This window comes from Lipotes vexillifer, unplaced genomic scaffold (genome assembly GCF_000442215.2).
Source record: "Lipotes vexillifer unplaced genomic scaffold, Lipotes_vexillifer_v1.1 scaffold738, whole genome shotgun sequence".
NCBI lineage: Eukaryota > Metazoa > Chordata > Mammalia > Artiodactyla > Lipotidae > Lipotes > Lipotes vexillifer.
The window spans coordinates 198,488-225,564 of NW_006769699.1; the positions used below are offsets into that span (position 1 = coordinate 198,488).

At 44.2% G+C, this 27,077-nt stretch overlaps 1 protein-coding gene across 4 annotated transcripts in view; it reads left to right on the plus strand.

Annotated features, from left to right (window-relative positions):
- KIAA1217 (KIAA1217 ortholog) overlaps positions 1-27,077 on the plus strand; it is a 323,890-nt gene that overhangs the window by 34,604 nt on the left and 262,209 nt on the right. The gene's annotated exons all lie outside the window — the stretch shown is intronic.

A 27,077-nucleotide genomic window follows, 5' to 3' on the forward strand; every position in this document is an offset into this window, starting at 1 on the left:
AGCTTTTTATTACACTTAATTGTTGTATTGCTCAGAGATTATCTGCTGACTCATAAGTAGTGATTGCATCTAGAATCAGGTTTTGCACCCAGTGGGGTTTAATAAAGATTTATTGAATCACAGGGACCGTGCACACAAGGGTTCAAGGGCCAGGTTTCCTGGGTTCGAATCTTGTCTCCATTACTCACTAGTAGCAAGGTTTCCTGTTGAAGAACATATGTAGGTCTATACATACTACCAATAAAATGTAACATCTGAACTTTAAAAGCCTCTTAGCACAGGGATTAGTGATCTTTAAATACAGTTGACCCTTGAACAGTGCGTGTATAAAATCCACGTATAACTTTTGACTCTCCCCAAATTTAACTACTAATAATAGCCTACTGCTGACCGGAAGCCGTACCGATAGCATAAACAGCCGTTTAACACATATTTTGTATGTTATATGTATAATATACTGTATTCTTACAATAAAATAAACTGGAGAAAAGCAAAAGTTAAAAAACCATACGGAGGAGAAAATACATTTACAGTATACATATGTATTTATTGAAAAAAGTGGACTGACCTAGTTCAAACCCATGTTGCTCAAAGGTCAACTGTATTATACTTTTCCCTTTTAAAAACGTTTTGGAGATTTCTTCTTCAGAAAGAAAGGCACTGAAATCTCACAGTTCAGGAAGTGGAACCAGGACTTGCTCTGGGGGAGGTGTGCGTAAAGCTCTTCTGAGTGGGGGTGAAGCTAGAAGCTGCTTAAGCCTCAGGCCCTCGTCCTTGCTATTCATCAATTTAACTTTGTCAGAAACACTCCTGTTTAGAAGCTGATGGGGAGTTGTTTCCAAAAATCTATTTATTAAAAAAAAAAAAAAAGTCATCCTGGAAAATGGTGGCATCCCTGTTGATGTTGCTTTTCTCTTCAGTGTGAAGCCCTGAAGGGACCAGCAGGTGGACTGAGAAGGGCCTTCCCTCCTCTCGGTTTTCTTTCCTTAACTTTTTCTTAAGCAGGAGAAACATAATTCACTGGAAGCAAAAATTCCTCAGGGACCTGAGTTTGGGATTTGTTTTTATGATGAATTGTGAAACACCATGGACAGGCTCTGAGTATGAATTTTGGCCACTACGTATTTCAGGGTGAATTTTTTTTTTTTTTTTTTTTTTTTTTTTTATCTTTATTGGAGTATAATTGCTTTACAATGGTGTGTTAGTTTCTGCTTTATAACAAAGTGAATCAGTTATACATATACATATGTTCCCATATCTCTTCCCTCTTGCGTCTCCCTCCCTCCCACCCTCCCTATCCCATTCAGGGTGAAATTTCCTCAGAAATCATTCCGATATGGATTGCTTTCTTGTAAACTTCCGTCATGTGCATTTAACTTGTAATCTGATGAGAGAAAATATGGGCGAGAAGGCTTTTTTTTTTTTCTGGAAGCATAATATCAAGGCAGACAGGATTCTGAGGTTACCAAATCTGCTCTCTCCTGTACAACCAAAACAAGTCCTCCTTGGTTTGTGCAGACGGTTGTGTAACATCTGTGCACCTGGAGGCCTTGGGGCCCGTGGGTTGTGGTGGGACGGATGGAATTCCGGGCGACCTTAGGGAGGGAGGGACCAGAGGGGAACAAAGGTTGGGGTGAGCTTTATACCAATGACAGGAAGTTCCGCTGCTTTTGCGTCCAGACTTACAGGCAGCGGGAAGAATTTTGTACTACTCCTTTGTATGAATGGCAAAAGTGAATGTAAAGTATTACGCGTTTGGAGAAATCCCTTCTCTAGAGATCTTCCAGAGAGGAGCGTACAGCTGATTTTATGTGATGACCTGAGGACAGTCAGTCCAAGGTAAAGGCAGGTGATAGCTTTTCTGGCCTCTTACAGCCCTAGGATTCTAGCCGGTGGTCTCCCCTCACACATGGTTCGCTTCACTTCCACCCCTGCCTGCTTGTTCAAGACTAAGCAACAGAAGTGATCGTGGGTTTCCCATCAGCATTTTCACCGGGGTTCACCAATGCAGGTGGTCACGTCAGTCCCCGTAAACCCGACGGTGGCACCGTCCTCCAAGCGGTTTAGATGGCACAAGGCAGAAAGCAAGGACCCCATCAGGGGGTGTTTTTGATTGATCTGTAGTGCGCACTGTGAACTTTTCGGAAGGGACGTTCTTTTTCCTTACTACTTGCCACTCAGAAGGAAAGCAGTCTGCTGCCACACACACTTTTTGGAATAGCTGACAAAACAGATTCGGATGGACCCTTGGTCATTTTCAGTCTTTGACGTTAAGAATGTTTGTAAACACCCCTGAGAATGTCACATGGACGTCAAGTCACAATAGGCATTAGTCGGGTACATGTGCCACCATCACGCAGCCTCCTGGTGCAGAGAGACAATTTTTAAAAATCACCCTGTTTGAATTTTGCACCAGGAAAGGTTGCATGGGCCCCCTTCAACTTTAACTGTACCTTTATTCGAATCCTTTTTCAGGGTAAATTTTAAGACTGCACAAGAGGGCAATTCCAGCCCATTGACTCATAAAGGACCATTTTCAATTTCTTCTTTGGGGAGTGTGTACGTGTGCTTCTGTGTGTATCTGTGTGTAAATGTGTGTGTTTACAATGGCGAGGAGGGCCCAAACTGATTTAGAGCTATTCTGTCTTCAGAGCAATGGAAGTAGTACCCTATCATCTATTAACTTGACCCTTCTTAATTGCTGTCTCGATTGCTTCTTTTTTCTCCCCCTGTTATGAACAGCACTGCAGTGACCTTCTATGTGGCTGTGCACATGTCAGTAAATCTGTAGCACAAATTCCTAGACGTCAGATTACTAGTTTTTTACTATTCATTTACAGGGCTTACTCACATTGAAAGGTATAGCCCAGTTTTCTCTCAAAAAGACCTACCAGCTTATTCTGTCAGTATGAGTGCTTGAGAGTCAGTTATGGTGTGTTCAGATAATACAGTTCTCTGCAGTCATGACAGTAGATGAAATAGGCTGGATGTGCAGGTGTGGACATGTAACCAAGCTATATTAAATAAGCAGTATTATTCACGGAGCAATGTAGGTAGTATGATCCCATTTATTTTTAAAAGGCTGGATCCTGTTTGTATGGAAAAGCATATCCATTTTCTGGGTACTTATTTTTCCGTTAAACATTTCTAGAATGACGCCTAATAAATCAGAAAGAGGGACCAGTGGGCTGGTGAGGACGGAAGCTTTTATTTTTAACTTCTAGACTTCTCTACTATTTATATTTTTATCATGTGCATAATACTTCCCTGGAGGCCAGCCGTTTCCAGGTGGGCTGAGAGAGTGACTTTCTCATGCACCATCCCATGAGCAGATTTGTGCTTTGATGTAGTTGTCCCTTGAGGAAGGAGGTGATTCTCTTTTTTTCCTTCTTGGGAGCAGTCGCTTCTGATGGCACTAGTAATCTTATTCCCAGCAGAATTTTCCCTAAACCATTTTATTCTGGTCACGACCCCATTTATTTACTTATTTCCAAATAAATGCTGTTTGGGGTTCTGAGCCTCAGGTGTGTTTGGATTAAATATGTTTAAGCTGCCTGAACTTGTCAACAAAAGCACTAAATTCACCTTCCCTTGGTCAAGTCATCCTCTGACCAATGGTATAAAACATTCACTTCACGTCCACATGAAAATACTTTACAACCAAACTTCACCCATTGCCCGTTAGTGGGGATCCGTTTGGGATAAAGGGTACTTAGGCTTTTATGTTAAGTCTGTAACTATATAACTATGATTCAGTTTCCTCGGTGAAAAAAGAAAAAGCCCTGTTTTAACATACAGAATATCTAGATTTGAAAAGACTGTTCTTTTACAAGTCAAGAATAGAAAGCATCCTGTCAGAGGCTACCTTTTAAAAGAAAAGAAACATTTTTTTATGCTCCCAAATCAGTGAAGAAAGCTTTAGACGTTATTTTAAACTCCAGCTCCTTTTTAATTCAGGTGCCCGGAATTCATTAAAACTGCAAGTGATGTCTACATTCCCTTCACACAAATCAGTACAGATCTCCACTGTAATTAGACTTTTCTTCCTTTCTCCTCCTCCAAAGCCACTTCTGAAACTTCACATTCTTTCCCGGATAGAAATATATTTTTGCTTCATAAAATATCACAGTTCTTCTGCTAAACGCAAATATTTGCAAAAGAGAACCGATATAAAATAAATGCCTCTTAATGTGGTAGTTTGTGAATAAGTGTATGCCTGGCATTAGTTGGTTAACCAACGAAATAATGAGGAATAACTATGCTTAGAGAGAAAAGGGTAGGATAGTGGCTGTGATGTGCAGAACGAGGAGAGCTATAATTTAAGCAATTCCATTAAAGAGAATATAATTACTGTAGCCCCAGGGTGGTGGCAGGTCACTCTTAAGCCTAACTGAACTTTTTCTGTATCATTAGAAAAACGGACCAAACTTCGGTATCATGGGGTAAATACAGTATTTTCTTCCTCCAGATTTTAGATACCACTGGCTTTTTAAGACATATACATCCAAATCTCAAATGCCTTTATGCATGCCAAGATAATACAGTAAAAAATTTCCCTGTATGTGTTCAAACCACTGCAAATAAATACATTCTAATGCCCATAATTATTACTATATGCTAAGACTTTCACACAGGTTATCTCATAAGCCTCTAAATGTAAATTAGGAAACCAAGGCTTAGAAGAATCTAGAGAGTTGATTCTTTTTTTTTAATTTAATTTTTATTTTATATTGGAGTATAGTTGATTTACAATGTTGTGTTAGTTTCAGGTGTACAGCATAGTGAATCAGTTATACATATACATATAGCCATTCCTTTTCAGATTCTTTTCGCATGTAGGTTATTACAGAATATTGAGTAGAGTTCCCTGTGCTAGACACCAGGTCCCTGCTGGTTATCTGTTTTAGATATAGTAGTGTGTGTATGTCAATCCCAAACTCCTAGTTGATTCTTTAGGCGACTGAGCTGGGATATGAACCCAGCAGTTCTGCTGCAAACCTACAGCATTTTCCTGGGACCCTGGAGGTGTTCGTTATGAAAAGCATTGTTCCTTTCACGAGGGTGGATTTCCAAACAGGGAATGATAATCACCCAGGGGATGATTTACCTCTTGCCTCTGTAGTCGCACATTCTTTTGCACCTCCTACCTTTTTTGCCATTTCAACATTACTCCAAAGGGTGGTCTTGGAGAATCTGAGGGGTTGGAACAGCAGTTCATCTTGTTACTTGTTAGCAGGTTTTCTGAGGTCAAGCCTGGAGCTGGCGCGTCAGGAACGCACTCACGAAGCGACCTTCCTCTTGGCGTTAGAGGATGAAGGCCTCCTGCATGCATCAAATCCCTTCCTTCAGAAACCTGCAGTCTGTGTACAGACCTTTAGAATTCACCCTAGAGGAAGAATAGTACCTGGTGGTTCTTAGAAAATGAAAATTTACAAAATGGCGTGGCTCACACCCTTTGCATAATAACCTGCAAGCACTCTCTCTCCCGTTGCCAATATTTTTACGAGAGATTGCAAAAGTTCTTACTGGAATTGAAGGGACAAATTGGGCAACTTTCATAGGTAAATTCCTGGTGCAGGCCAGAATAAGTATGGGTCCCAGGCACCAGGCCTGGGGCTGGGTTCTCCAGACAGGCCTGGGCAAGGGCTTCTACAAATTTTTTTTTTTTTGCGGTACGCGGGCCTCTCACTCTCGTGGCCTCTCCCGTTGCGGAGCACAGGCTCCGCGGCCATGGCTCACGGGCCCAGCCGCTCCGCGGCATGTGGGATCTTCCCGGACCGGGGCACGAACCCGTGTGCCCTGCATCAGCAGGAGGTCTCTCAACGACTGCGCCACCAGGGAAGCCCGAGAATCAGGAGTTTTTACATGCGAATCAAATTTCTTACATTACGAGGGGAAAAAGAAATCAGATGATCAGTAAACACTGGGCTCAAATTCCTTTGTTAAAATTTCTAGAACTATGTTGCAGCTGTCCCGTTAAGATGCGGGGGAGGATAACAGATCCTTAGGGTCATCACAGCCCTCTACTTTCTATTTATTTTTTTTAATTTTTATTTTTAATGTTTGTTTATTTGGCTGTACTGGATCTTAGTTGCAGCACACGGGATCTTTAGTTGCAGCATGCAGGATCTTTAGTTGTAGCATGCATGTGGGATCTGGTTCCCTGACCAGGGATCGAACCCGGGTCCCCTGCACTGGGAGTGTGGAGTCTTAGCCACTGGACCACCAGGGAAGTCCCAGCAGCCCCCTACTTTCCATCCCACACCTGTCTCCCTTACCTGCCTGACTCACATCGCACCGTTTTTGTTCTACGTAGGCTTGCTCCATGGGGCACTGTTGGAGGGAGGAATCTGGCCTTTGTTGTTGGACAGAGTTAGGTTTGGGAACTGGTTCTGCCAGTTATTCTTTGTGTGGTCTTGGGCAAGTCCCTTAATCTAAGGAAGCTTCCATTGCTGCATCTGTTAAAAAAAGGCTAAGACCTCCTACCCAGCCAGGTGGTTTGCAGATCAGAGACAGTGTGAGAAGTACTTACCCCAGTCCCTGGCATGTAGTAGATGCTCAATTCACAGAAACAACATAATGGAAACATCTCACAAAGCATTTTATAAGAGAGGATCAGTGTCTACCCATCCAAGTCTTAAATACTCATAGGTTGTTCAAGGTGGGAGGGAGCATAGAGATGCCTCACAAAACATCCTGGCTTTATGGAGAAGGACTCAAAGCTGGGAGTTGACTTGTCCCAGATTACTCTGTTACTTCAAGGCAAACAGGTCCAGAGCCAGTGACTTGCCACTGACCCGCACAGAGGCCTTAGAGAGTGGCTTTGAGGATTAGGAATGTGAAAGTGCTTCTTGAATTATTGAGTGTGAGAATAATAAGGTAGTTTTGATTAGCATGAAGATGCACAGTGACTCAGGATTGTCATATTTAGGAAGAATGAACTGTCATCCTGTCATTCATTCATTCATTCATCAGCATGGATTGAGTCTCTCGGTTGGACCAGTGCTCTGATTACAGCAAGCTTGACAAGGCCACTGCCTTCAGAGAGCTTAGACTCTAAAGAGCGGGTGGGAGGGGGAGGCAGAGGAGAAAACAGATACAGGGATGACTTCAGATTGAGAAAAAATGTGAAGGAAACGAGGAGGACTGTGTAAGGAAGAGCCCATCATGCAAACAGTGGGGCGAGGCCCCAAGGAGGATCCGTGAGCACAGGGGCCCCGAGGCAGGAAGCGCCCTGTGTGTCTGAAGAACCAGGTGACCTGGGAGAGGCAGCTGGAATCCTAGTTCGGAGTTTGGGCTTTATTCTTACTGCAGTGCAAAGGGTTGTAATCAGCAGAGTACAGAATAATTTTAGCTTTTGTTCAGATGCTGTTTTAGGCAGAAGTCCCTTTGGGGGGACGGAACTTTGAACTAAGCCAGTCTCCCCTCCCTCCGTCTCTGGGACTGTCTCCAAAGGGGCTTTTTGGCTCCAGAGCCCCTCATCCCTTCATAACACATGGTAAAGTCCCCAATGCAGGCAGGTTGCAGAATCCTGAGGGTCTGTGACTTGCCCACCCAGGAGCCCTCGCCTGGTGTCCAGAAACAGGATTCAGTGTTCAGTTCTTGTCATTAACCCGAAGCCCGAAGGCTGGTACTTCTGTTCTTTTTTTCGTTTGATTTTTCTGTAATTCTCAATACTTCTGTCAGTCTCACTCTTCGGTCACTAAAATGTTTCCCCCTTGACCACAAAAAAGGCATTAAGTCGATGAAATACTGCCTGAAACAGGATACATGCGTCACGCGTCCCTGAATTTGGGTTTTTCCAGTGACATTGTGGTACATCAAACTTTTGCCTTTTCATCTGCTTTCAACTAAAGAAAAGAAATCATTACTTTATATTTCAGTCCAACTCAGCTTTTTTGCTTTGTGATCGTTGATATGAGGTCAGACAGATATTATCAACAGCAGAAACCACCAGCTTCCACATGGAGCCCACCAGATGGCACCCAGGGAAGGTTGGCTGAGCCGTGCAGTGTAGACAAAGTGAATCCCACTAGCACCTTTAATACTGGGCATTGTTCACTTTGTTTGTAAAAATTATGGAAATGCCGGAAAGGTGAGTAGATGGCATTCAACGCCCTCATTTTACAAGTAAAGAAATACTTAGAAAAGTGATGTGAATTGGGTTAACCTCACACTTTGTGGGATCCAGACTTCTGATGCGGAGTGACCCCTGCACAACAGCTCATGCGCTTTGGAGACCACATTCTGAGAATGGTCAGGTGGGGTGGAGGGCCTAGCACAGGTCCTGGCATCAGGAAATCGGGGGCGTGTCCTTTCGGTGGTTCTCAACCCGTGGGCATCGTAGCCTCCCCACCTCTTGATTCTGTCCTAGAAGTTCCAGCCTGGTGGGGTTTGAGGCAGATATGGCCAAAGATGAAGCATATTCACCATGACTGCACTGCCTTTGAGGATGAAGCAATTTGATCAAACGCTGATGTGGAGGCAGTTGGCAGTTTGGGATCTGGCTCATGAAGCTGTAAATACATTTCCATGTGAACTGAGATCTGAAACTGCATCTGAACTTGCACTGCCCAGTCGTGCTGATGAACTTTATTTATTTTGATGTGGATCATCTTTTTCTTTTTTTAAGTCTTTATTGAATTTGTTACAGTATTGCTTCTGTTTTATGTTTTGGTTTTTTGACTGCAAGGCATGTGGGATCTTAGCTCCCCTACCAGGGATCGAACCCACACCCGCTGCATTGGAAGACAGTCCACTGCCTTAACCACTGGTCCACCAGGGAAGTCCCATGGGCTGATGAACTTTAGATGCTGCCTTCCCACTCCGTTCGACTCGAATCTTTTTTAATGAGTGGTGGGCAGGCCGAGCCCATTTGGCCAAAGTGAAGTTTATGGAAATTTATGGAAAAGAGGCCCATCTTGCCCTGCCTTTTGGCGTCCACATCCAGATTTATCTAAACCCCACCCAGATTGCATTTGCGTAGCTATGAAAAACCGGTATTTTCTATCCGTGAATCACACTCCAAATCCTCTGTCTGTCAGGCCTCTTGTCTGTCAGGGGTGCGGCAGGCCAGCTTCCGGGAGGTGGGGGCACGGCCGAAGGTGAGTGGAGTGTGGAGCGGGCAGGTCCCGCTGCCCGGGGATCGGGCAGGTAACTGCTGATGTCTGCTTTCGGATCTGGACATGGAGCCATCTGTGTGCCCTCCTGTAAAAAGGCCAAGCAAGGAAGGAGGCGTCCTGAGTTTCTGCTGCCAGGGGCCCTGCCGTGCAGTGGACGGGAGCGAGGTACAGAAGTGGCCTGAGTCTAGGGGTTGCCACCCCTCCCTGGGGTCTCTCCTCTGCTGTGTAATGCATTCCTGACCACCTGGGCATCTCACCTGGGACTGAGCTCTTCCTGGCCACTTAGTGCTGGGAGAGAGCCAGAGAGGGTCATGGGTCACTGTGGTTTCTTTTAAGTTAAATTATGCTTCGGTGCTGAGGATGATTGCCCACAGCAGTTAAACCTTATTTAGTGGTAATTAAATTTCTTTTCTTTACTCTGAAAAATCTCTTCATTTTCTGTACAAAGGCAGGAAGCGTTTTTCTTTGATTATTGCAGAACGTCTCCAGGTAAGGTGTAATCCATCTTACCCCACTGGACTCTGAAAATACTGAGTCTGTGGAATCCTGATTTGGAAATGCCACAAAGGATAGAACACTGAGTGCTTCCGGTTAAGAATTTTCTCAGAAACCAAAAAAGCTGCTTTTTCCTCCTTCCTCCTCCCCCTTTGGTTCAAAGTTGTTAGGAGACTCTCAAAACATGCATGGCTGCTTCTAAGCCGGTCTGGATCACCTTTTCGAAGCACAGAGGAGTTTTGGCGTGTGTCATCTCGTTCCCTCCTGACTTAACCCCGACGCACAGGCAGTGCTGAGCTACTGTGGGAACCTGCAGAGCGTGGACAGTAGAAACCTCACCCCTTCCCACTGCTCCAGAGGTTGACCAGCTCTCTTCCCATGAGGAAAACGCTTTCAGGCCGCAGGGGCAGCAAAGAGACTTTGGCTGAAGCCCACATTTAAAAAAAGAAAAGAAAAAGAAAAATTTCAAGAATGAAAAGCCCTAAAACAGGAATTCATTGGATGAGTTCTAGCATTTCATGTGCCTGACTTCCCACTGCCAGAATCAAGGTGTTCTGAAAAGAAGCTTTCGGAAATGGGTCACGGTTACCAAGTTTGATGGAGGGTTAGGATGGAAGGAAAAACTGACTTTTCATTGAAGGAACTGAACCAACTGTAGTCTCAGAAACCTGAGTTTTAAGTTTTATTGGAAACGTTTGGCAATATGAGGATTTGGGGGCCGTGTGTGTGTTTTGCCTTGTGTTTGAGCACGGGAACACTTCGGTTCAGACTTCTGTCGCCCTCTCAAGTCTTGGAGGTTGGTTCCCCGGCCCAGTGTGCCTTGTTCAGACGTTTTGAGCTGCTGGCAGCAGAAGAGCTGGGGATCGAGGTATGGGATGTCGGGTCTGCGGGGAATAATTACAGAGTAAGACACACAAGGTCATGGGCAGGAGAAAGAAGATGCTAGTCATTGATGTGGAGAAGAAAGAAAGGCCCAGGGACCAAGGACCGTACAATTTGGACCGGGCAGAGCAAAGGAGTTTGAGTACATATAAATGTATTTAACCAAGATGGTCAGAAAAAACTTTTTTCAAAGAGGGTATGAGTGGAGTGAGGTCAGGGAATTCACAGTCATGGTATTGGTGGCATGATAAGGAAAGGTAATGACTTGAGTTCTGCCCCCTTCCCGAATAGAGGATTCAGAGCATCCCGTTCTAGAGAGGACACTTCTATTTCTACCTGGTTTTCTTTTGGCTGCACCTCGCACAGCTTGTGGGATCTTGGTTCCCCGACCATGGATCGAAGCAGCACCCTCGGCAGTGAAAGCGCTGAGTCCTAACCACTGGACCACCAGGGAGGTCCCCTACCCGGTTTTCTAGTGGCTTTTAAAACTTGGGTCCATGAGGAAATGGCAAAGGAAGCTATCATTAGAATTGGTTGGCCAGAAGTGCCAAGCATATTCTTGAGGAAGGATGGAGCGGCCTTCGGAGGGCGGGCTTGGAACCACACTCCGAATTCCCCAAGACCGATCAGAACCTGGATCCAGCTGGACCCCTGATTCCCTCATGCAGCTCCAAGACCCTTTTCTTGTCTAAAACTAAGCCAGAGCAGGGCTTCCCTGGTGGCGCAGTGGTTGAGAGTCCGCCTGCCGATGCAGGGGGCGCGGGTTCGTGCCCCGGTCCGGGAAGATCCCACGTGCCGCGGAGCGTCTGGGCCTGTGAGCCATGGCCGCTGAGCCTGCGCGTCCGGAGCCTGTGCTCCGCAACGGGAGAGGCGGCAATAGTGAGAGGCCCGCGTACCGCAAAAAAAAACAAACCTAACTCAGAGCAAACTTTAACTCAGAGAATCAGAGAACACAGGAGCAGGAAGTTGTATCCAGCCATTCCCCAAGTGACAGATGAGGTCACGGGAGCCAGAAAGCTTAGGTGACTTATTCAGGGTAACAGCTCAGCCTTCCTGAGAGTCTTGTGAGAATTTTACCCCGTTTATGACCCTTCTTGAGGAAGGACAGACGGATATGGAGAAGGCAGGATAACTTAGGAGTCCCAGGTGGCTTGGGCACATGCCCTGCTGGCTCCCCTGTGCCCCAGTATCCTGCCTTCTGATGCTCCTTGGCCTGATTCAGCCCGTGCCTCCTGACTCCGCTTCTGGCTCTTCCTTGAGTGGACCACACAGGGTACCACAAGAAGCTGAACGCTGGTCCCGCCCAGGCAGCACCTTTCCCTGGGCTCATGCCTTTCTCTGTTAAAAACTCTGGTGACGAGTACTGTCTGCGACACGTGTTACATGCCACATGGTTTCTGGATGGGGAAAGGAAAGTGATTGTAGGTAAAAGGGGAAACTATCACATAGTTAATTTTTCTATGGTGTCGTCCAGACCTCAAATGCAGACGTGCACACACACACACGTAATGGGGTGGCATGTTTGAAATCCTGACTGGCTTTGAAAGCCTGAGGCTAACAGTTGCAGTAAGTGAAAGGTGACTATAAAAAGGCAAATTTGCAAGGACCTCTCAGTTTAGTCCTAAACAGGTTTTTCCTCCAATTGTCCCTCTACTTGTGCTACTCAGTGTGTAAAGGTATATAGTTATACCACCCCCTCGATTTCCTCTAATTGTTTCATCTATTGTGCAGTGTTTAATACATTACACCCTTATTAAAGCTGTCTGCCCATTTATCTTTATTTCAGAAGTCCGAACGTAGGGCCAGCATACACTTACGTTCAGTGTTGGTGAAATCTAAATGTAAGTAAAATAAAAATAGTATACCCATGTTAAACAAAGAAGGGGCACATTTGTGAAAGATCCAGGCTGAGGATGGGGACCTGTGACTTGGCCTACAGTCTGTTATTAAAGATGAGCATTATGGTGACTAAAACCAGAGCCAGCCCAGGTGCAAACAGCGCTCAGAAAATTCCTGTCATCCGGGGGCTTACGGTTTAATGAGCCTGTGGATACCTATCAGCATTGTGCCATCACAAAGGTGAGAGCTTTTTCCAGCAAGCGATTTTTCCCTCAAAGCCCAGGGCTCAGGGGCAGCTCTTCGAAGATAAAGCCCTGCTGATTCTAACAGACGCACGTGGGCAGAAGTTAAGCTGCTTCTGCCCTGTTCAACTATGATGAGATTCCAGCTCAAGTCAGTCATCAGGGGATTGTGTTTGCAGAGGATGCTGCTATTTTTTTTAAAAAATAGAGGTATCTATCTGTGTGTCTGTGAGCGCTTCTTTTCTTTTCTTTTCTTTTTTTTTTTTTTTTGACCGCACCGCATCTTAGTTCCCCAGCCAGGCATCGAACCTGTGCCCCCTGCAGTGGAAGCACAGAGTCTTAACCACGGGACCGCCAGGGAAGTCCCAGCATTTCTTTCAGTAGGAAAATGCAAGCACAGATTTTTCACAAATTAAGTTGGGAGATTTCTCATAGTCTTTGCTAACTAAACGCATGCTTGCCAGATCGCTTGGAATTACCCTAATAAGAACTTTGTCAAAATACTTGGCGCTAAAAATGGGCCCTATTTGGGGGACCCTTCTGGGAAGTCCTGAAATCTTTAAGTGAGCCCTGTGTTTCCCCTCCTCACCCCTTCCAAGAGTCCAAGCACCCCTGAAGATGCCATACTCACAGGGCAGCCTGGGGATGGCTCCCTTGCTCGGGTCCCACCTCCAACTGCCCTGCAGAGGTGTCACTCCCAGGCGTGATGGAAAATGTCCTATCTCAGTGCTTCCCACCCCCCTCATTCTTTCTCCCCTAGATAGAGAAAGGGGGATGTGAGAGGAAACGCAACAGACTTCTGTTTCCTTCCCTGCCCCCAGGCCCAACCCCCAACACACACACACACACACACACACACACACACACACACACACACCTCTCCCAGGGTTGAGATTCTTTCTCCTGTGTAACTGGATTGTGAAGGGCCAGACCATTCCATCTGTGTTTTGGCTCAGTTGCTCAAACGAGCTCAGGTGTCTGAATCCAGAATTTTCCCATGGTTTTAAAATTTGATACTGCAGATCTGTCTCCACCACGGAAAACCGAGGGGCCTTCCTTGGATTTGTTTTTCTCACCCTGTAAAGAAAACAGAAAACTTTAGACCTCGTTGGAAGAGCCTAAGTAGGAAGGAAAGATCATTTGAATCAAAGCAGTCTCATTGTAGAGTCATAAACCTGGATTTCATGTGTGTGCGGTACCAGCCGGAGGAATGAAGACAGGGGTCGGACCTCTTGGATGGATTAGAAAGGGGATGCAACAAATGAGCAGTTATGCTTCAGGCAGCGTGTTTTCATACATATTCCTTAGAAGGGCTCTCTCCAGGTGGATAGGGAACCTCTGACTAGGGAGATACCAGGAAAAACAAAACAAAGTATTTGCTGTATTCATTTGTGCCACAGTCAACATCTGAATTGCGAAAGGCACAAGCATATTTAAAAAGACAATTTTGAGATGTAAAACAGTCCACTCTCAGCTTTATTTAGACTACCCCCTCTTCTCTAGACTTGATAGAAATTGTTAAATACTGGAATGTGACGCTATCTCACCTCACCTGTTCTGTCAGTGAACAGAGGTGTCTGTTTGTTACCTTAGTCTGCCAGACTTTCGTGAGGAAAAGTGAAGTGACAATAGATTCACGGTATTGGAGGTGGAGGCTCAAAATGCCTCTTCATGGAAGAGACCTCGTTACCGAGCTATATGATGAAGCCACCGTTCAGTGTGTTAGTTACGGGTAGTGGTTCTCGAGGCCACAGAAACAATGTGCCAAGACCTCTCTGCCCTTATACTATACGTATGTCATTCCCCATATGACTGTCTGTGGCTATGAGAGTGTATCTTCTAAGCTGGTTGTAGGGTACCCGCCTTTCAAATAGTGCTATGGAAGTGCTCTTAGTCTACAGGTTAGCTGATCTCCAGTGCTCTGGTTTTTCTGTTGTTTCTGTGGGAAGTGGGTCCTGAGTTCTAATTCTGTACTGGGACTAGTAAGTGCTTCTTTCCCTGGCTGGGAGGTGGAGGGTGGGTGATGGAGGGGTGGGTACGTGAGATGGGAGCCGTTCCCCTGTGCTGGGGGTTGAGGGGCTGTGTTATGGTTTGTTTGTTTGTTTGTTTTTCCATGACTGATTTTTTTTTATTGGAGTATAGTTGCCTTACAATACTGTGTTAGTTTATACTGTACAGCAAAGTGAGTCAGCTATACGTATACATATATCCCCTCTTTTTTGGATTTCCTTCCCATTTAGGTCACCACAGAGCACTGAGTAGAGTTCCCTGTGCTATACAGTAGGTTCTCATTAGTTATCTATTTTATACATAGTATCAATAGTGTATACATGTCAGTCCCAATCTCCCAATTCATCCTATCCCCCTCCCTTCCCCTTGGTATCCATACATTTGTCCTCTACGTCTGTGTTTCTATTTCTGCTTTGTAAATAAGATCATCTATACGAAATTTTTCAGTTTCCACATACGTGCGTTAATACACGATATTTGTTTTTCTCTTTCTGACTTGCTTCACTCTGTATGACAGTCTCTGGATCCATCCATGTCTCCATGAATGACCCAATTTTGTTCCTTTTTATGGCTGAGTAATATTCCATTGTATACATGTACCACATCTTCTTTATCCATTCTGAGGGGCTGTGTTGTTGGTGAGGGCCTTCCTGGGTTGTATGCCAGGCTGGGAAGACAAAGCTTCTGCAGTGGTTCTGTCTCAGGAGGGGTGTGGGAGAGGGGAGCGGACTCCACCTGTGAAGAGGGTGGGTGGGGCTGCTGGAGGTTGGGGTGCAGTGTAAGCTTGGTTACCTGGAGCCAGGGCCCTGAGGAGAGACTGGGGCCAGCTGACGGCCAGAGAGAGTTACAGGGCCTGCTGCCATTCATGGTGCATGGAAAGGACATTTGTCTGAGCTAAGCCATGGGAAAAATCTAAATTTAGAGACCTTAGTTCTTTCCAGCAACTGAGCCAAGACACAGTAGACAAAATGATTTGGCCTTTGAAAATCTAGTTTTTGACCTACAAGGATCCAATTTCATAGGAGAATGAAGCTCCTCAATGCTGTGTGCATATGAAAAAAAACAGACATGCAAAGATCATTGCAATGTATGGGATCCACATCACAGTGTTCAGCCCATTTGAGTTATCACAGAGGATTCAGGGAGGGAAGGGTGACAAATGACAAAGGGATGGGGTTGTTTTTGAAGAGAAGGCTGCCAGTGATGTGTTTGTTGTCTGGGAGTATCAGAGGGATTGCTCTGGAGAGGATTCAGACATTATTTCAAATGTCCAGAGAGTGCCACGCAAGGAGGAAATGACTTTAAGGCAAAATGTTTGTTGACCCAGTTGGACAAGTTGCCGTGACCAAACATTGGCCTCTGTTACCAATTAGGTAGGTGGGCTGTTGCTGTTTTAGAGGCTGGATGATTGTCTTTTTTTTTCTTTTTTTGATTTTCTTGGAGTATAGTTGGTTTACAATGTTGTGTTAGTTTCAGGTGTACAGCAAAGTGATTCAGTTACACATATACGTATATCCGTTCTTTTTCAGATTTTTTTCCCATAGAAGTTATTACGGAGTACTGACTAGAGTTCCCCGTGCTCTACACTAGGTCCTTGTTGATTATCTATCTTATATAGAGTAGTGTGTGTATGTTCATCCCAAGCTCCTGATTTATCCCTCCCGCCCCGCCCTCACCTTTCCCCCCTGGTAACCACAAGTTTGTTTTCGATATCTGTGTGTCTGTTTCCGTTTTGTAAATAAGTTCATTTGTATCATTTTTTAAAATTAGATTCCACATATGAGTGGTATCATATGATATTTGTCTTTCTCTGTCTGACTTTCTTCACTTAGTAAGATAATCTCTAGGTCCATCCATGTTGCTGCGAATGGCATAATTTCATTCTTTTTTTTATGGCTGAGTAATATTCCATTCTATGTATGTACCACGTCTTCTTTATCCATTCGTCTGTCGATGGGCATTTAGGTTGCTTCCATGACCTGGCTATTGTAAATAGTGCTGCTATGAATAGAGGGGTGCATGTGTCCTTTTGAATTGTGGTTCTCTCCGGATCTGTCTTAAAGAGTAAATATTCATGGGAGTCTCAATATAAGGGGCTAGGGAAAATGGGAGTTCTTCCTGGGGTACCTTCTAAAGCACTCGTAACTTTATCATGGAGGGGGGTCAAGGTCCACACGTGAAGCGGTCCCAAGAGGAAGGCTCCTCCCTCTGTGCCTCAGCACCCCCTCGAGCTGAAGTCACGTCAGTCTCCCTGCTTCTCCATCTCGGACACTCGTGATACGCGAGTGTGTGCATGTGTGTGCTTGGGCCTCACCCGGAGCCTGGCGCGCTCCCTCCCTCCCTCTTTCCCACTCCTTCCTTCCTCTTTTCCCCTCTCTCTCTGTCTGTGTAAATGTCCATAGAAGATTAGCATCTATTTATACATTTTCCAACTGTAGACATTCACTGCTACTCCTGTCTGTTGGTGGCTGGGAGGCAGGTGTCTGTCTGCACGAAGGTGGCTTCGAACTGAAAAGGTGCAGAACGCTAGGCCAATTTGGCGAAGGAAAAAAGGCTCGAGAAGAAAGGCTTGGGTCCTTCGGCTGTGCTGAGCTTTTGTGGGGAAGCCTTGCCACGCTGCTGCGTTGTCCCCGCCTGGGTTTCAGCCCACGTGAACGGTGTCTTTAATGTCTTACGGAAGGGACTTGGGCTCTTCAGGGCCAAAACGGGCTTCTCCTTCCACCGCTTCTGCCACCACTGACTCCTTTTGACTCTCAGAAGACATCAGAACCTCTGAATATCTTGTTTTCCAGCCAGAGATAAGTTAGCTGTCTCCCCTGTGTGTCTGGAAGACTGACCACTAAGCATTAAGATTTTTAGGTTTGAGGAGCTGTTTCTTTCTTGGATGCATTGTTCTTGGCTGGCCTTATTACCCAATTGAGTGGAGTTATGTTTGCAATTCTGTGGAGAGCCTCTAACATTTTTTATTTTAAAACTAATTTTTTAATCTGTTGAAGAGTAGGTTTGGGAGGAGTATTTAAAGTTGTGTAGGGTAATCATAGATTTCGTGGTAGATATACTCTCTCCATCATACATACACCTCAAATCCATAGAAGTGCAAGGTGATTTTTCTTTCTCTGCTCTGAGGCAAGCAGGCTGAGTAAAACATATATAATAAAGGTTAGAGCTGTGTTAGGCTGCTCAAAATTCAGTCTTTCCCTGTTTTTGTTATATTTTTCAGGCATAGAGAGGGACAGGATAAAGATGCCTTATAAAAGGATTTGCTAGTGAACATATAACCAAATGGTAATTTGGGAAAGGGGTGGGCAAAATGAAACAAAAGCATACAGGTTCTGATTTTATCAGCTTGACACAGTTATGTAAGGAGATGGAAGATAAAGTTTGTGATAATGTGTTGAGCTAGCAATACCAGGTTTAGAGTTTAAAAAAGAGGAAGAAAAAGGAAAGCACGGACAGAACATTCCACGAAACCACTGAACTGTGGGTGATAGCATGCTTCCTTCTTTTCCTTCAAAGACTCATTTCAGAGGTTAGCTGGGGTGAGGACCAGTACTATAAAAACAACACAGGGGATCTGTAAAGAACAGGGGAACGAACTGTCTGACACGACATTGATTACGCAGCGAAGTTTTAAAAAATTTAATCTGAATTTACTACAGCATTGGTCTTGATATCTCAAAGACATTGGCCATGGCCTTCCTAATTTTCTGGACCTGAAGACTTGCTGTCTTCAACCACAAGTAATGCTTAAATTGGCCTCATCCATGGTTTCAGATCCACCAGCGTTTTATTCAGGTCAAACAACAATCATCTTGGTAATGCCAGTGTGGATGAACGTGGTCCTTTAGAAAATATTAAAACATGGGAATCCCCTGGTGGTCCAGTGGTTTGGACTCCGCCCTTCCACTGCAAGGAACACAGGTTCCATCCCTGGTCAGGGAACTAAGATCCCGCATGCCATGTAGTGCAGCCAGAAGAAAAGAAAAGAAAAGATTAAAACATCTATTGTAACTGACAACACTTTCGCCCTCATGTTAGTTCACACTCCTTAATCCCACAACAGCATGCACTGTCCTATATTCAGCCGTCCTCTTAGCTTTCTTTCCTAAGCTCATTTTCATCCCAAGACAGTGTCTGAACAAAGACTCTTCTTTTCTGAAGCAGCTCAGAGTGGGAAGAGTAGAGGGTGAAGAGACACTGGCCATCCCACCATCGCTGTCTTAATGTCATTGTCTTGCAACCATCTTCCTGTGAACGTTCTCCTTTCCCTTTCCTCCCTTTTATCCTCCATTCACTGAATAAAGAGATTGGGTATCTGTTTTGTGCTGGGCACTGTGCTAGGCAGTGGTCATAACTCAGCAAGCAAGATGGACAAAATTTCCATCTTCTTAGCAGGGATTAAAGTATTAAGTAATTACAAGGATGGTGAGTGTTTAAAATAAGAGATAAGAAATGTCAAATGAGGGACTGACATAGTCTGTGGGTAGGATTGAGGAGTCAGGGAAGTGTGAATAGGTAGAACCAGAGAGGAAATCAAAGACCTCTAAAATTTATCTTTCGAGGAGAGGAAGGGGAAAGCAATAGAATTCCAAAAGAAAAGGGCCAAAGGTGCTTTTTTTTTTTTTTGGCCTCGCCACACAGCCCATGGGATTTTAGTTCTCCCATCAGGGATCGAACCTGGCCCTCGGCAGTGGGAGCACAGAGTCCTAACCATGGGACCGCTAGGGAATTCCCAAAAGATGCTTTTTTTATACACAACATTGGAGGCTCCATTACATTCAATTCCAAGTCTGTGCAACTGAAGACTGATCATTGTTTATTGGTTTTCCAGATACTTCATCTTTTCTCTTTCTCAACTAACAGTACTTTTGACCATTATGCTACTCAACAAACAGTGTCCTCTGTGACTAGATGACAGGAATCCCCCCGCCCCCCCCCACCAAATCTGCCAGTGTGCTGCTGTGATCATGTGAGTAGCTGTCATTGGAGGTAAAAAGTTTGGAGTAGAAATTTGTCGGCTTTGATTACAATGAGACTGAGTTATTTATTTATTTATAATTTTTTTTTAACCTTTTTTGTTTGTTTTTACTTTTGGCCGCATTGGGTCTTCGTTGCTGCACGTGGGCTTTCTTCTAGTTGCAGCGAGTGGGGGCTGTTCTTCGTTGCAGAGCACGGGCTCAATAGTTGTGGCACATGGGCTCAGTAGTTGTGGCACATGGGCTCAGTAGTTGTGGCTCGTGGGCTCTAGAGCGCAGACTCAGTAGTTATGGTGCACAGGCTTAATCGCTCCATGGCATGTGGGACCTTCCCGGACCAGGGCTTGAACCCGTTTCTCCTGCATTGGCAGGCAGATTTTTAACCACTGCGCCACCAGGGAAGCCCGAGACTGAGTTATTTATAACTTTTTGGTTTTCCTCTTCTCCATAAATATAACAAAATAAATTTTCATCAAGCATCTACCAAGAGCGAAGAATTCATGTAGCTGGTGGGAACATAAAGATTAATAAAGATAATTTGTGTCCTCAAGGACCTTCAGTCTGGTGGCAGAGACTCATAGCTATAGAACTGACAGAATAAATCTTCTGTGGGGAATATGAATAAGGCATTATAGGAACCCAGAGGAGGAAAGAGTTCTCCTCAAGTAAGGGAACCTGGAAGGACTTCAGAGAGAAGGAGGTACTTGAATTGGTCTTAAAAGAATGATAGCCTGCTAATACAGCTAGCCAGGCTTTTTTAAAGAGTCAAATTATTTTTGTAGTTAAGGCTTAATATGAGTAATAAGGCGAGTAGTAATGCTATAAAGGGAGAAAAAGCACCAACTGAAGCAGATCTGTTTTCTTTTCATCTAGGTGTCACACTTGGCGTATGTTGGTCTAGAAACAACTTGATGTTTTGCTCACTGCTACAGGGTTTGCCTATCGTTGCACGATAAATGGAGTCTTGAAATTTGGGTGTCGGTTGAACTTTCATAAATCAAAGCGCATTTCCCATTATCTTGCATTTAATTAAAGAGGTGGTGTGCTTTCTGATTACCCTGTAATTGGCTGGTAGTTGTCTCTTTAACTCTATTTTCCTGCCCTAAAGCTCTCTTCTCCAGCAGTTAAACATCACTGCCCTTAGACTAAGAGCAAGTTACTAGGGGCGATGCTGTTAAAAAAAAACACAAACTGTCAGTGATTCTGGTGCAAATCATCTGCTCCCTAGTTCTTTTGGGTAGAAAGGTCAGTTTTCTTATACTGGATTTTCATAAAACTGAGCAAACTAAACAGTCCCCTATATCCAATATGTCAACGACATGTTATATTTGAAATTACTCTTTAAAATGAGATGTAAAACTGCACTACACTTTCTCCCTGTCCATTAATTGACTTGCTAACCTCCTGCCAAGATTTGTCCATTTTAAACATAGCTTTAAACATTCATCAGAAAGCATATAGCAAATTATACTCTGGCAGAAACATGAAGGCTAATATTTGGATCTGACCAGCCACTCGCTCAGGGTTTACAACACTGAAGGCAGAATGAGTGGGGTCGGTTTTCTCTTGGAGGAATGTTGCTTTGGGACAGAGTTGTTGGTCTTTGTTCTGTGCAGTCCGCCACCACAGAATAGGTTTGGTTCTGTGATATGTTCAAACAATGCAGATATTATCAAGGGGCACTTTCAAAAATAGCAGAGTATCAAATGGTCCCCCTCACCTAAAGGTCGGGGCCCCGTGCTATATAAAACCCTAAATAAACCTCAATTCTGTGGTTGTAAGAGACCGGGAGAGGGCCCCTCATCTCTTTCCAACATGTCACCACCTGCTCAGGCCTAAATCAGCACAGGTAGGGAGGGGTCTCCCCCACCGTGGGAGAGAGCAGTGGGTGATGGAACCAGAACCCAAGTCAGATTGCTGAGTTCTGGGGTCAACCCAAGTCACTGATCTGGTCTGTTTCCCTAACTTGCCTAGGTGTCGGCAATGGAAAATGCTCAATACGTTCTTTGATTTCCAAAAATCAGTTTTCATCATCTCTCTTAGTAACTCTTTCATGTTTACGATGATCCTGGACTGATACCCAAGATTGTTGTTGATGTAAAGAGTAAGTTTGGTCACTGAGCACTGTCCCTTCCAGCTTTGTGACACTCACATGCATTCTGTCCTGGGCGGCTCACGCTCATCCCCTTATCAGGCTCTGATGACTCTTTTTTGTTACAAGCAGGATGTTAGATAAAATACTTACAAACCATCCCTCCATCGTTATAAAGGCAATTCATGTGCACACACTCCGATGAAATAGAGCGCACTGTCATTAAATTACATGTAGTATGACATCTTTGTTTTTTTCATCTTTTTGCCAATTAGCAACATGAAAAATAAAGGTGATGGGTTAAGCTACTACGTGGTGGAGAAGTGTAGTTTAGGTTTCTTCTTTTTGATGATACACAAGGGTAATCCTGGCATGTGCCCCCCCCTTCCCATTTCCATTGTAGAGTAATATTTCCTTGAACTAAAACCCACAACGTATAGTTCTCTATTTATTCTGCTGAAGGGAAATGGGTGAGATTGCCAGATTTCTCTGAGAATTATAGGGTTTTCAAATCACTGTGAAGAAAATTACTGAGGTTCAGTGTCAATGGAAAAAGCATATTCTTAATTTGCCTGTAATTTTTCTTTTAATTGGTACTTTGGTTCCACTTTCAAAGCACTTTTGAAGCTTTCTTTTCCAATTTGGCATCAACATTATTTTTTTAAATGCCATTTCACTTTAGGATTATTTTCTATTTTGATTGACATAAAATATATCATTCTGAAGGGAAAAATATTAACACATTTTGGGGTAAGGAACTCAGATAAATTGAGGTTTGTAATCACTTTCCTAGGAATGCAGTTTCATGGTTATAGATATTGGAAAAACCTCACAATATAACCAACAAGCTGTTGGAATCCTGGTTGAGATTCCAGACCATAAGTGCTCATTTCCATTCTAAAAATAACCATTTCACTGGTGAACACTGGCCTTTTGCTAAGAGAGTAAAGAATAGGGATAATGAAATTGTACACACACAGGCCTTTTAATAAACTTTTCCCTCGTGCATAGCTCATTCTAAATATATATATATTTCTTGCCCCACCTCCCCGTCTCTTCACATGAAAATCGTTTCATTCCAAAATATGACCTGGCCCCATACAAGATAAAGTAGCGCTCATTGTCAGGTTCATGCAGAACTCACCTCTGTTTTAGGCTGGTCACAGGAAGCACAGAGGGAGCAAGACCTGTGGAGATGCTCAGAAGATTGAGAAATAGGGGCCGGAGCTCTGGGCTGGGGAGGCAACCTGGCATTGCTCTACCCTCTGTCGTATGTCTACTAGCAATGGCATTAGAAGCTCCCTCAGGCCTCTCTCTCCCTTCTCTCCACACGATCAGGGTCCCATTCCTGTAACAGATGGCTATGTGTTTAGGCAGTAAAATTAGATAAGAGGGAACCATCAGGAGAATCGCTGTTCACTTAGGGACGGCAGTGATGCTCTCACTACAGACCCCGGTTAGTGATGGAGCCGCAACCAGGAGGGCTCTGATCCAGCCTTGTCCTATTTCAAACTCACTGTGTGACATCGGTCACTTAATTTCTTAGGCCTCGGTAATCTCATCTGTTGGAAAAAATGTTCGAATTGCGTAGATGATGAAATGATGTCTGAGGTTTCTTTCAACTCTAGAAGTCTTCAGGGAGAGACCACTGAAAAGAGTATAAGTCACACTCTCGGGAGCCCTACCTTTACCAAGCCAGTCACTCCGTCATTGTTGAGAATAAAATGCGGAGGTTGCCTGTCAAATTCTAGTCAAATTGAATGTACATACACAGATTTTAGCCACCGTCTAGTGAAATTGAGATAGCTGTTAAAATAGTAACAGATTTATTTAATAATTGTCTTTGAAATTTCTCTTTCAAGGTAACCATTAACAGCAATCCTGGAATTTTAGCAGAGATCTGTTTTCACATACTCTTTAATGATCCCTGTGAAATAAATCGTATTGAAGGGGTTTTTTTCTCCTGATGAGTTATTTGCCTGGAGGAAAAATTCTTAACTTTCTTTTTCATCTAAATGCACGCTAGAATAAAGTGTCCTTTGAAAAGTCTTAATGAAAAGAGCAAACATGGGAATATCCTCCACCCCAGTTCTTTCTGTGGACTCTGGGCTCTGAGAATGAGGTCTCTGACTGCAGGAGGAATGTCAGGGGACTTCCACTATGTAAAAGTCCACACCCTTCTGCCCCTTAGACAGCTGGCCTGTTGACTACTTATGGAGAGCAGCCTTTGGGAAGAAAAAGTATTAAAACTTGGTTCATTTTCTGTGAGTTATTTTAGCCACACTAAATATACAAGAGAGAGAAGCTGGCATTTTCTATGTGAGATGCCTCTCCTCTTTCCCCAGCTCAGGGGAGAGAGTAAGAATTATGTTTAGAGACCGATAAAGTTTCCTGTGGTTACTACTATCAAGAGATCAGAGTCTTATTAACTTTTGCCAAATGGGAACAGGGAAAAACATTTGAAAAATAAACATTAAGTTATTACTCTCTCCTTCGTTCCCCTTTCTCTAGAGATATTCTTAGGGAGTCCATGCTAGGCATTAATGGTCTTCTTTGAAGCCAAATATACCCTTGCTACTTTCATGTTATGGGTTTGTTTTGGTTTTTTTTGTTTTTTTTTTAACCAGTTCCCCCTTTTGGCAGAATCTCTCACATCCAGCTCACTATCCCAACCCAGTGAGGATCCCACAGAAAGGCCTTTTGCTTTCTTCTGTGTACAACTGTCCCACACCACATGCTTAATTAGAACCCCAGGTTATCTTTGAGAGGTCATGGTGCATCCCTTCCCTATGTCAATTTGAGAACATGGATAGTACTCCCAAACTTAAACATTGAAGATCTGGATCCTGACTAGAGCAGACATTCTGTGCCGCAAATTTTCCAATACAGTACCAATGAGTTAGAACTACATACGTTAAACAAGCAAACAAAAACAACTGAAATCTCATAAATAATAAGACAATGGTTTCCGTTCCACATCCTACCAGAGTCGCTCTAACAGCACACATATATATGAACTGATTTTATGCAAATTACTAGAAACATTTGTGTCAGGGGAAGACCTGAGGTGACTGATACTTATTTTCAGATTGGTTCAATAGTAGTGGATAACTTGGGGGGAATATCGTATGTGTTCTAGGATTTGGTGGTAAGGAAATTCAACTGTTGCTTACTTTAAAAAATTTGGTCATAGATTTAACAGTGTGATACCCAAATCAGATGACAGTGATTAGTTAAAACTGTGGTAAATAACTTTTACTTTGTCTCTGTTAAGAGGATTTGTCTGTTTTTATCATGCTGTTGAAGCTGAGCTTTCCATAAAAAATAGGTCTTGGAGAGCAGTGGCAATGTGATGTAGGCTGCATAAGCAGTCCGTTCCTGAGTGGAAGCAGTGGCCTAACATTTCATATTGCTTTTGTTAAAGATCACCTTTGCAGAGTGAGCACATATTAGTCTTAGTTTGCAGAATAGGTTAAGATTAGACTTGAGGTCCTGAAGTCTTAACTCTCCAATGAATATGAATCATACACCCGCGAAATCCTCGTTTCGAGGAAGCCCATTTTGCAGGTGGTTAAGAAGTGTAACCTTCTCTTTTTTAAGCTGAAAAATATACATTATGTTTAGCAGTTAATCATAATAATTATGATTAATTGCTAATAAGACATCACAGTTTATAGAGGACTACGTAAGTAGTAGCTGGCTATGTTCTCCCAAAGCAAGCCAGTGATCAGAAATTGGCAAATTCTTAAACCTGCAAAAAGTAAAAAAGGACCTACTACGGATGAATACCCTTTGCTTTTTTCCTCCAAGTCCTGTTTTATGTACTTATGGCATTTTTGCTGTAATTTGAAAGCACAGTTGATTCTTCTTATTCGCAGTAGTTATATTCCATAAAGTTGCTACAGACACTGAATTAGTAAAAACTGAATTCATGAATATTGAATTTTCTAGGGAAAATTCAGGTTAGGTTCCTGTGAGCCTCTGGTCTCAACCTTTTTTTTTTTAATTTGTGGTACGCGGGCCTCTCACTGTTGTGGCCTCTCCCATTGCAGAGCACAGGCTCCAGACGCGCAGGCTCAGCAGCCATAGCTCATGAGCCCAGCCGCTCCGTGGCATGTGGGATCTTCCCGGACCGGGGCACGAACCCGTGTCCCCTGCATCGGCTGGCGGACTCTCAACCACTGCGCCACCAGGGAAGCCCTCAACATTTTTTGTCAACTAGTCAACACAAAGCCTTGTGTGTGTGTTTCTGTCTAAAAACACCTTATGTAGGATATATTGTTGATTCATTAACATTGAACCCATGGCCACTGGCACTATAGTTCATGCCTGAAGGAAGCTTATCTAAGATACATCATTTTGTCCATAAAGCACGTCATAGCCTTCTTGCACTCAGGAGGCCAGACACTTCAGCAGACATGGGGGCTTTTTTTTTGCCTAAACTGCTTGTGGGTCTCAGTTCCCTGACCAGGGATTGAACCTGGGCCCTGGCAGTGAAAGCGCCGAGTCCCAACCCCTGGACCGCCAGGGAATTCCCTCGGGGGGCCATTTTAAATAGTGCAATCACACACCAAAAAAAGGCAAAAAAAAAAAAAGCAGAAATTGTGGCCCTACATAGCCTGCAAAAAAGGCCATTTTGGGGCTTCCCTGGTGGCGCAGCGGTTGAGAATCTGCCTGCTAGTGCAGGGGACGCGGGTTCGAGCCCTGGTCTGGGAGGATCCCACATGCCGCGGAGCAACTGGGCCCGTGAGCCACAGCTGCTGAGCCTGCGCATCTGGAGCCTGTGCTCCGCAATGGGAGAGGCCGTGACGGTGAGAGGCCCGCGCACCGCGATGAAGAGTGGCCCCCGCTTGCCAGACCTAGAGGAAGCCCTCGCACAGAGGCGAAGACCCAACACAGAAAAAATTAATTAATTAATTAATAAACTCCTACCCCCAACATCTGAAAAAAAAAAAGGCCACTTTTTTACAGTATGAGCTGGAACAAGAAAGCAGAGTGTAGCCTTGTTAGACTCCAGCTGGGACCATGCTCTACCTGCAACTCAAACTGTTCCCTGCTCTGTGAATGTTGGCACATGACAGCTAAAGTGCTGGGAGTATTATTGGGGGTTGCAAATAAATTTGAGCAGGTAGGTGAGTTTGTAAATATAGAATCTGTGAATAATGAGGATTGATTGTATAATAATACAGTGGTTTCTAATATCTTTTTTTTCCCATTAAGCTTTTGCTTGAGATGCAGGTGAATGAAGTACACTTTAAATATCTTACAAGGGCTTCTCTGGTGGCGCAAGTGGTTGAGAGTCCGCCTGCCCATGAAGGGGACGCGGGTTCGTGCCCCGGTCCGGGAAGATCCCACATGCCGCGGAGCGGCTGGGCCCGTGAGCCATGGCCGCTGAGCCTGCGTGTCCGGAGGGAAGGGC